This window comes from Thunnus maccoyii, chromosome 8 (genome assembly GCF_910596095.1).
Source record: "Thunnus maccoyii chromosome 8, fThuMac1.1, whole genome shotgun sequence".
Taxonomy (NCBI): domain Eukaryota; kingdom Metazoa; phylum Chordata; class Actinopteri; order Scombriformes; family Scombridae; genus Thunnus; species Thunnus maccoyii.
The window spans coordinates 1,242,217-1,251,886 of NC_056540.1; positions in this window are offsets into that span (position 1 = coordinate 1,242,217).

Consider the following 9,670-nt stretch of genomic DNA (forward strand, 5'->3'; position numbering starts at 1 on the left):
TTTGGCACCCATTGATGTAATGTCAATATTCGGTCATACTGACGTTACCCTTCTTGAAACACAATGTGTTTATTAACTAATCTTTAATAATTAACGCACTAATCTCAACCAAAGTCCTTTTGTTGCATCTTGTATGCCTCCCATTCATGGAGCTTTATTCATTTAACAAAACGTTACCTGTGAACATAATCCTGCCAGTGATTATGTTTGCTAACTCAACGTGATTTTGGCAAACAATTTAGTAATATATACACATCATTTCTAGGAGACATGGGTGTTTGTGAGGGCATATTCTTCAAATTTGTTCAAGAAAGGCACTCAGCTGTAATGTGACACTTTGCAGCGCTAGTGCAGCTACTAGATTACTGTGACATTGTAGGTACCTGTGTTTTTATTTTACGCTACTTTATACGTCTACATCATTACATTGCAGAGGAAATATGGTACTTTTTACTGAAGCACATATATCTGACTGTAGCTGTAGTGGCTGTAGTTACTGTGAAAATGAGGATTTCGGATACAAAGCATATAAGCTTATAAATGATTGCTATAGATTAAACAAAACAATAGAAGTGGTGGAACTGCTTTCAAAACCTTACATAAAAGTGGATCATCAGAAAAAAAGTCTACATAAAAATTCAAGTTAATGCACTCATGCAACATTTAAAGTGTTAGACTATTATATGTTGTATAATACATTATAGCCTTACCATCACTCATGCATTACCATGAAAGCAGCATTTAATGTTGTGGCTGGTCATGCGTTGTTACAATAATAATGATATATACCGTGAGAGAGCGCGTGTGTGTGTGTGTGGATCCTCGTGTATCTCTGGTTGTATTGGACCGTTACAGGCAATTATGCAAATCAGTGAGCACATTTATGGCAATACTGTGTGATGATAAAATGTATGGATAGGGGGACACAGACATTCCTGTTTGTTTTCTTCTTGTCTCGTCTGGTTGTTTGTTTTTTTCCATATCACAATATATATTGATACTGTGATATGAAATGACATATAGAGTGATAGAGGATGTTATACATATCACACAACACTACTGTTATAATCCATAACATCATGTCATATTTTATACTATCAAATACTGTGTATGTCAAATCTTTAGCTCCAGAGTAACTAGTAACTAGTTGTTCAATATGTGTAGTGGAGTAAAAGTATAAAGACGCATTAAATGGAAAAATTCAAGAAGCTCACATTTATCACTTTCCTGTACTGATTTCACAGCCTCCATCATATTTTGTCATATATGGTCCTTTATGTTCATTCAACATTTAGCTGTGATACTAAGTTTGGATTCATGGTTAAATATATTTTCCTAACATATAACTCCTAATGAGGTCATGCTTTTTAGTTTGTCTCATGTCACTGAGCTGCTCGGTGTCATGGTGTATTCAGCCTCCTGTGACGAGTAGTGTCCTCAATGGAGGACAAATTGACTCTCATTAATTCTCAATAACAAATGAACATGTGCAGGAATGTGTACAGTTTGGGGAGATATGCGGCAGATTATGCGCATGACAAATCAGTTTTTGGTGCTGGGTGTAGCTGTGGGCCTTGGCAGATGATATTACAGCACTCTGCACCCCTTCTGCACACCACACCACAGAGGCAAACATATGGCAGGCTTTTATTACAAGCCCAGACTTGTCGTTTGCGTTATACGGTGGCGCTTCTCGAGACTGTAAACCTTTTACAAATTGATATTTTATTTGGAGCCTTCCAGGCAAGTGGCAGGTTAAAGAGCCTTTTGGCTTTCTGTATGAGATAGAGAATAAAAAACACTTCTCTCCGTCAGTGCCATCAGTGTGTATTGATTGAGCTGAGTGATTAAAGCTTTCCAGCAGACTAATCTGAGCATGAAGTGAACACTTGTGATTACTCCATCACAACATGTGATAACAGGCGAACATGACCTCAATATGTTCAGTATGTTGAATTACAAATTAAAATAAAAAATCAGCTTTATCGTCCTTCACTGTCTCCTCTGTTGTGTAGACACACATTCTGTAATCCACTCATTCCTTTTTTTTACAACAGCTATGTAGATTTAGGAGATCTTGATGTGTGTTTTTATCTGTCTGAAGTAGATGTTGTGCCCGTAATCCGAGATAGATTATGGTATTTACAGATGGTGATGAACCAATAACGCTGTGGAGTTCAGATATACACGCTAAGTCATCTGTAGTCCTGCTTAATCTTCCAGTACACTGTGAATATTCATTGATTTGTTCATCTGACACTGACAAAAGCTGCAAGTCTTTGTTGGTGCACACTATAAATATTACAAGCAAACAGGAGGGATAAATAGCAACGATGGAATTTCTCACACTTTCTTTTTTTTTTTTTTTTTTGGCCTCAGAAATCCCATTCTGATAAATACAGGATGACAAATAGTGAGGAGCAGCAGCGTGAACCGGCGGCCCGAGCCCTTTTGTTGCTGTGTAATGAGGGCAGAGCTATCGGAGCAGCACCGTTTAGATTGAGGACAAAAGTTGAACGGAGAGCAAGTGCAGTATAATCATATCTATTTTCTTGTTAAATGGGAGCTATTATGTTTGACCTCCACTCGACGCTAATCTCTGTCACAAACCAAAAAGTTTTAATTTCCATGTGCGTTTATGCACACGAGGCTCCAAATGAGAAAAACCATTAGAGTATAATGAAAGATAATTTAAGAACAAAAAAAAAGAGAGAGACAGAGAGAGACTTACAATTCCCCAAACAAACGGGAGGATTTGAAGACAGGCAGACAGTGAAATGGAGAGAGCCAGTTCTCTATTTCCGGTGAGTTGAAGGGAGGAGGAGGAGGAGGAGGAGGGGGAGGGAGGGAGGGAGGGAGGGAGGTAATTGCGATAGCAAGTTTCAAAGTCACTCACTTCACAAAGGCAAAGCAGATTATAGGAGGCTGAACTTTTTCATGTCAGAGCGCTCCCTCTTTCCAGATGCCGCTGGACACTCAAAAAGAAAAAAAAAAAAAATCATGACGGTGAATCGGTGCTTGAATTCCCCACTGATTAGTGCGCACAGAAATAAAACCGCAGGCGGGTGTGAATGGTGCGCGTGAAGGTTGATTACAGGCTCTTCAGATGTGGATGAATGAATGATGGACTTTGAGCAAATCGCAGAATAAAGGAAACAGAGCAAACTGTGTTAAACATCCGTTTTGTGTTTCTTAAAGGCTGTAAAAATATATTTTCTCCATCATCTTCTTACTCTTTACCATGACGTCCTACATGAATACTCTATTTTCTGCCAAAGGTCAAAATGATTTTTGTTCTTGTTCTTTTACAGACTTACACTGTGGCTTTGTTATAGCGGCTGATAGCTCGCCATATACAGTGTCAGTAAACAGGACATTAGCTAACACGATATAAATTCTTCCCAATATTCACTGTGATTGACACACCAATGAAAACACACAAAACCACCACTTCAACACTATTTTGTTTATGTTTATTGTGTATTGAATCATCGGTTGCGTCTTCCCAGCTCACTGTTGATGGTTTGAAATTGAATTGTGAGGTTGAAGTTGAGGCTCAGAGTAAGCTCAGAGGGCATTTGCGGTGCTGTTGGGTTCTTTGTTATAGTTACAGTAGAATCACTGAGGGGACAAAAGACTTTTTTTAATGTAAGTTTGTTTGAGCAAATTCATTTTTTCGGATGATTGCAACTTGGTTCTTATTTTCATAATTATCAGATCTTTGGAGAGTAGGTTGGTACAAAAAACACAAGCAGGCAGGCAGACGATCAGCAGTTCATCCAGATGATCTAAACTACTTTATTCTGAAGGTCAAACTGAAATGTCAGTAACTACTGTCACAACAACCATAAGTACTGTAGGTCAACATTGAAGCTTAATAAGTTGTATGATTGTCTAACTTCTTGTATTTCTTGACCTGAAACATATTTTTTAGTGATCTCTCCATGTTCACAGATCTCTACCACTGATAAAAGTCATGGTCACAGCTAGAAAAATAAGACTTTCCCCCTCAAGAAAAACTTGAAATTTGAAATTTTCACTGACCCTTTTTCTTTTGCAAAATACTGTGGAACAGCCATTTCATCCACTCCAAAACCTGAGTAATATGTGGCCTACAAAAGAGTACAATTCACAAAATTGAAATTACAGCTCTTTCACTGGACAATAGACACACACTCTCCAACCTCTACTCACATCTGGGTTTCTCTCCGTCTTGTCCAACTGTGTCTCCTGGGCTCTTATCACCTGTGCTGTATGTGGAAGGTGACGGCTCTGTCTCACTGCACTGGGGTCAGGGAACACATCTCTGAGGACATTTAGGCTTCTAGACACTGCTCTGGCTCTCAGCATTGTGTGTGTGTGTTTGTGTGGGTGTGTGTGTGTGTGTGTGTGTGTGTGTGTGTGTGTGTGTGTGTGTGAAGAATGGAACTAGAACAAAAGCATTTTGAAACCAGGACTCTCCACATCGGAAAGCAGCAGACTTCTGAGTCCATTTAGTATGAAAAACAGGAAGGTGGAGCAGCCATTTAAAAGTGTGGGGGTTCTAGAGGTGGGACGTGAGCACGGCAACCCCCCCGCCTTCCAGCCCTGTTCCAGTCTCAACATGTCAAATCAAAATGAATGCCATGAATTTAAACAATTTTTACTACTACTGTAGTTGTAACCACTGCTTCAGCTTACCATCAAATAATTACTGAGACCATATGAGTGTAACAACTCAGCAGAATTTATTTAGGGTCTCATAGCAGTTTACTACTTACATCCAGTTATTTGTATGAATTGCTGTAGTGGAGCATAGCTAAACTTATTATACTTAAGATAATCACAGAGTATCTTTATCCTACTTCATTACATACCTTATAGACATGAAATTAAAGGAAACTTACACTTCCATTAAAATGAAATGGATAATTATAGATGCAAAATGAAATGAACCTTGGTAACAAATCAGTATCAGTAAAGAGTCATTTCTGAGTCCATGGACTAGTACAACCTAAACTGTCTTCAATTTCAAGAAAAAAAGTGTCTCTTTCAGTAAGAATCCAAAGGGGACCTTTAATTGTCTTCAATTGGGAAATTAAATACCAAAAGTTGTCCTGGAGGTTTTGTATCAGTAAGCGTCAGTTCCTCGCTAATAGCCACAGGGAACAAGCTAAAGCAACATATTGCTTTGACATTTAGCTTAAAACAGCATGAACTATGTGAGTTTACATTCTGGACACACAGGTAACTTGTACATATTCTTGCCAAAGTCCGCCCAGCTTGGTGGCTAATTAGCGATGAGCTTAACTGACGATTAGCGATTAGCATGCTAATAAACATTAATTTGGTCGTTAAGACTTTACAATAAGGCAACACATTGCAATAAGACAGACAGATGTTACACATCTTAAATATGAATGCTCACCTTTGTCTATGACTATTCAAAAACGACAATAGAAGTGACTTTAAAAAACAAACTTGCCACCTGGCTTACATTTAGGATAAATTAGCCTATTTCATTTATGTCAATGATGTTAGCTGAGCTGAAACATCACATAACAAGACAAAGTTACAAAGAAAATTCTACATTACTAACTAGTTAAATATCTGTTTCATGCCTCTGATCTGTTATTCCCTAATCTGTTATCACAGCCGGCAGCGAGTAACAGAAGCACCGTTGCTGAATGCACAAACATAACTTTACTATACTTCAACTGTTTACTCTTCCCTGACCTGGTGGGTTGGTCAAATGGCTGTGATTGGCTGGATGGCTGCTCAATTAATCTAAAACTGGGGGGGGGTGGAATTATGTTTCTGTGAAAGTGCGGGTGTCACAACACCCATAACACCCACAGCTGTGACGCCCCTGAACCCAACCCTCTGGAAACATCTTCTCTAATCTGACAGATTTACTGAATCTTTGGACTGTTCTAAGCATTTATAGACAAGCCTGTTTATAGATCTCCATCCCTGTTGTATGTTTTGTTTGTTTTAATTTGGTCTGTTTCTATTTGTGCTGTGTTGTATGTTTTTGTTTATTCTATTTTGTTGAATTTCTCATTTTGCTGTGTTTTATATTGTAATTCTTTTTGCTTTGTTTATTTATTCATTTATATATTTTTTGTGTGTGAAGCACATTGTATCTGTGTGTTTTAAAAGTGCTATATAAATAAAGCTTTTACTTACTTACTTACCCATGGACATGCATCTCTTCAGGACATTTCAAATGAAGAATACAAGGCAGGCTGAAACCTGGGCTTTGTCTTAAAGGGAGTATTTTTTAAATAAGTTCACCTCAAGTTTTGGGACTTTGACCATATTTAACATCCAACATCTTAACAGTATATAAATCACAAAAAGCATAACACGTCCCCTTTAAGTTTTACTGCAGTTGCATGTTTACAGGTTTCAAAAGCAAAACATGTGTTTCTTGCTTCTCTTCTCAACATGGTCATCAGTGTGTTTTACCACCTCAGAGAAGAGGGAGCATGCTTGGAATGTGTACGGGGAGAGCATCTATACAGACACGTAGATGACTGACGGGACCACACACTCATTATCTAAAAAACAATTAACACTGTATTTTACTCCATGTTCATATGTGTGTAGGTGGTGAAGATGTGCCGGTGAGGTGACTGGAGAAGGCAGCGTGTGTGAGTCATATATGAAATCTAATTCAAATTGTACTTGGTGATATATATATGCACAATATTAGAAGATCTAAAAAATCTACAGCTCCGTTCTCCAATTCTTAAAGATATTTGATGTCATCTTGGATTTCTTGGGTGATATTTTCATCAGTTAGTTAATGTGGTTGAGTAAAAAGGAATCAGTATATTTACACTTAATATTGGGGAAAGGCAAGCCAGACTTTCCAGAATCCTGCACCTGCCACATCCTGACATCATCAGCATTTCAGTAGCTGTGCTGCTCCACAACTGACCATGAGTGTGAGCCCCACACAGCCCCGCCCTCTCCTCTGCACTCAACATCATCTTCCCAACTGGGAGTTGGAAACGCGGTGGTGAGGCAGCGCATTGCATTTAGTAGGGGTGCACCATTCAGGAAATCTCACGATTCGATTTGATTCTGATTCTTGGGGTCACAATTGATTCACAATCGATTTGCTATTCAAAACGATTCATGATTCAAAATCGATTCGATTTGCGATTCAAAATCAGTTCTCAATTCAATACATTACTCTTTCCATTTGACTGCAGCAGACACTTTTATAGGTCTCAAAGAAAAAAGATCACTGAATCAAATGTAAACATTTGCTACTCAATGTCACCCTGAGTAAGATTTATGTTCCTTTAGTCCAAAGCGTCAAATGAATACTTAATACAAAAATAAAAATGATTGCAAAGATAAACTGCTAAATGTAAAATCTCATATAACTTTAAATTCCTCCTTCAATTCACAAATTCAAACTAACAATAGCTGCCTGCTACAATTAGCTGCAAAGTGCAAACAAGAAAATTGATCACTATTAGCCGGTGATTACTATAACTGATTTTGTTTCTTTTTCTTAATTTCTCATGCAGATTACCATCTAATTGATATTTGTATATTTACTACATGAATATAAAGTAATGAATCGGGCAGCTTCGCTATTTACTGAATTTTATTGACTGTTTCAAAATACAGAACAGCTGTTAAAACGCTTGTTTCGCTGCTGCATCTTGTTGGCTCGTTTTTGGCAGTTTGTCATTAGCTTTCATTGAGACAAAATTAATTTCTCATTCTCGTCCTCAGATAACCAGCTGGCAGCAAACCTGTTGTGCGTTGTGCGTTTAGGCTGTGGGGATGGAGGGCTGCAGGGGCCGCAGCGAGAAAGTTGAACCAGAATCAACTTTTGGAGAAACGCAACCTGTAACGCTGTACAACCCTGCCATATGACAAAAAACATTACTAGGAAGAGGGGAGGACATTTCTCTTCATTTGATAACGTTAAAAGTAAAGTTAGGCTTTGCTGACGGTTTCCCGACGAGAGAGAGAAGCAGTGGTCAAGCGAGCTAGAGAGTGAATGAGGAGAGGGAGCGCTGGTAACGTTAGTGAGAAAGCTGCTGAATCAGATCAATAAAACATTATTTTCTAATTGTTTCACAGCGGTTACAAATAAATAAGCCCACAACCACACAAACCTGCAGAGGTGTGCTGCATCGCCTGATAATGGTGTTAGTCTTGTCAAGCTCCTTCTTCCCTTCGAGATAAGAAAACCCAAAATATGTTCAAATGATCGCCTTCATTGCTGATGGGGCAGGTTGTATTTGTTTATCTGTCAAGTACTCCATTGCTCGCGGTCTCTGTCTCCATGACACACACTTCACTTTCTTCTTGCCCCCGGAGTTGGGTCCAGCGCAGCATCATTGCACCATGTATGGAATTTAGCAGGCTAACTCATGTCAGGAAAAACTGGAAAACAGTGTTGACTGAAAAATGTGAATTGATTCTTGGAATTTCTGAATCGATTCTGAATCGGCAGAGATAGAATCGCGATTCTTATGTGAATCGATTTTTTTGCGCACCCCTACTATTTAGTGTTTCAATGATAAATAAAAATAATAAATTACAAATGTAATTAGTTAAGATTTGAATTGGCTTGTGTCTTTTAAAATTGAAATGTGCTTATGGAATGGTGATGGCTCACTACATGCACAAACAACTGTAAGACTGCTGGTTTGAATGTTTATGATAACAACAAAGCTCCCTTCTTGGAGCTGTGTTGTCTTTGTATGAAGGCAGTTTTGTGGCAGTGCAATAATTAATTGATTAATCATTATGAATAATTAACTGAAATATTTAAAAAATAATAAATGTCTTAATATGTGACTTAAATTGTTTAATTTTTTTGAAATAGATTTGCTATAATTTGGAATAAATGCTACCTCAAGTGTGATAACTGTGCAATATTTCTCCTACAGTTGCAGTAAAATATTTATTATATTGCTATGTATATATTTTGTATAATACTTTTTCAGATTTAGCTAACTACTTCATTTTATTTTACTTTATTTTCTATTTATTCGGTTTTATCCAAGCTGCTACACTAAAGATTGCTGCCAAACTATTTCATTGTGTATGAATCCAATGAGAATAAAGTATCTATCTATCTATAGATTTATAAATGCAGTCCACATAAGAAGCTTTGTGTGACATCAAAGTCAACAGACCAATGAGAGCACCTTTTACTCTTCTGTGAGGCAGACACTGTTCTTCTTCTTCTTCTCTCTGAACACACCTCCCTTAAAAAACAAAAAAAAACAAAAAAAAAACTTTATTAATATTTCTGTATTAAAAACAACAGAATCTAAGTGATTCTTGAGATATTATAAAATATATATTTGAAGAAACACCAAAGAACAAATTTGTCTTCCTCATTTCATTTCATTTTATCCTTCATTATATTTTATTTATTATAATAATTTCAAATCATAATGTTAAATATGTTATCAGTGCTGCTGTATTTCTTATGTGCATGTTTTCTACCTGATGTGGACATACGTTTATTTTGTTGAATACAATTTTATAAAAAAAATAAATTAATTAGTGAGCTGGTGGAACAGACTGGGATTTGGAGGTGCTATTCTCATATGTTTAATGATCAATGTATGACGTCTTACTACATTTTTTCTAATGATAATTAGACCAATTAATAATAAGGCTGAGCTAAAAAACTTATGAAATT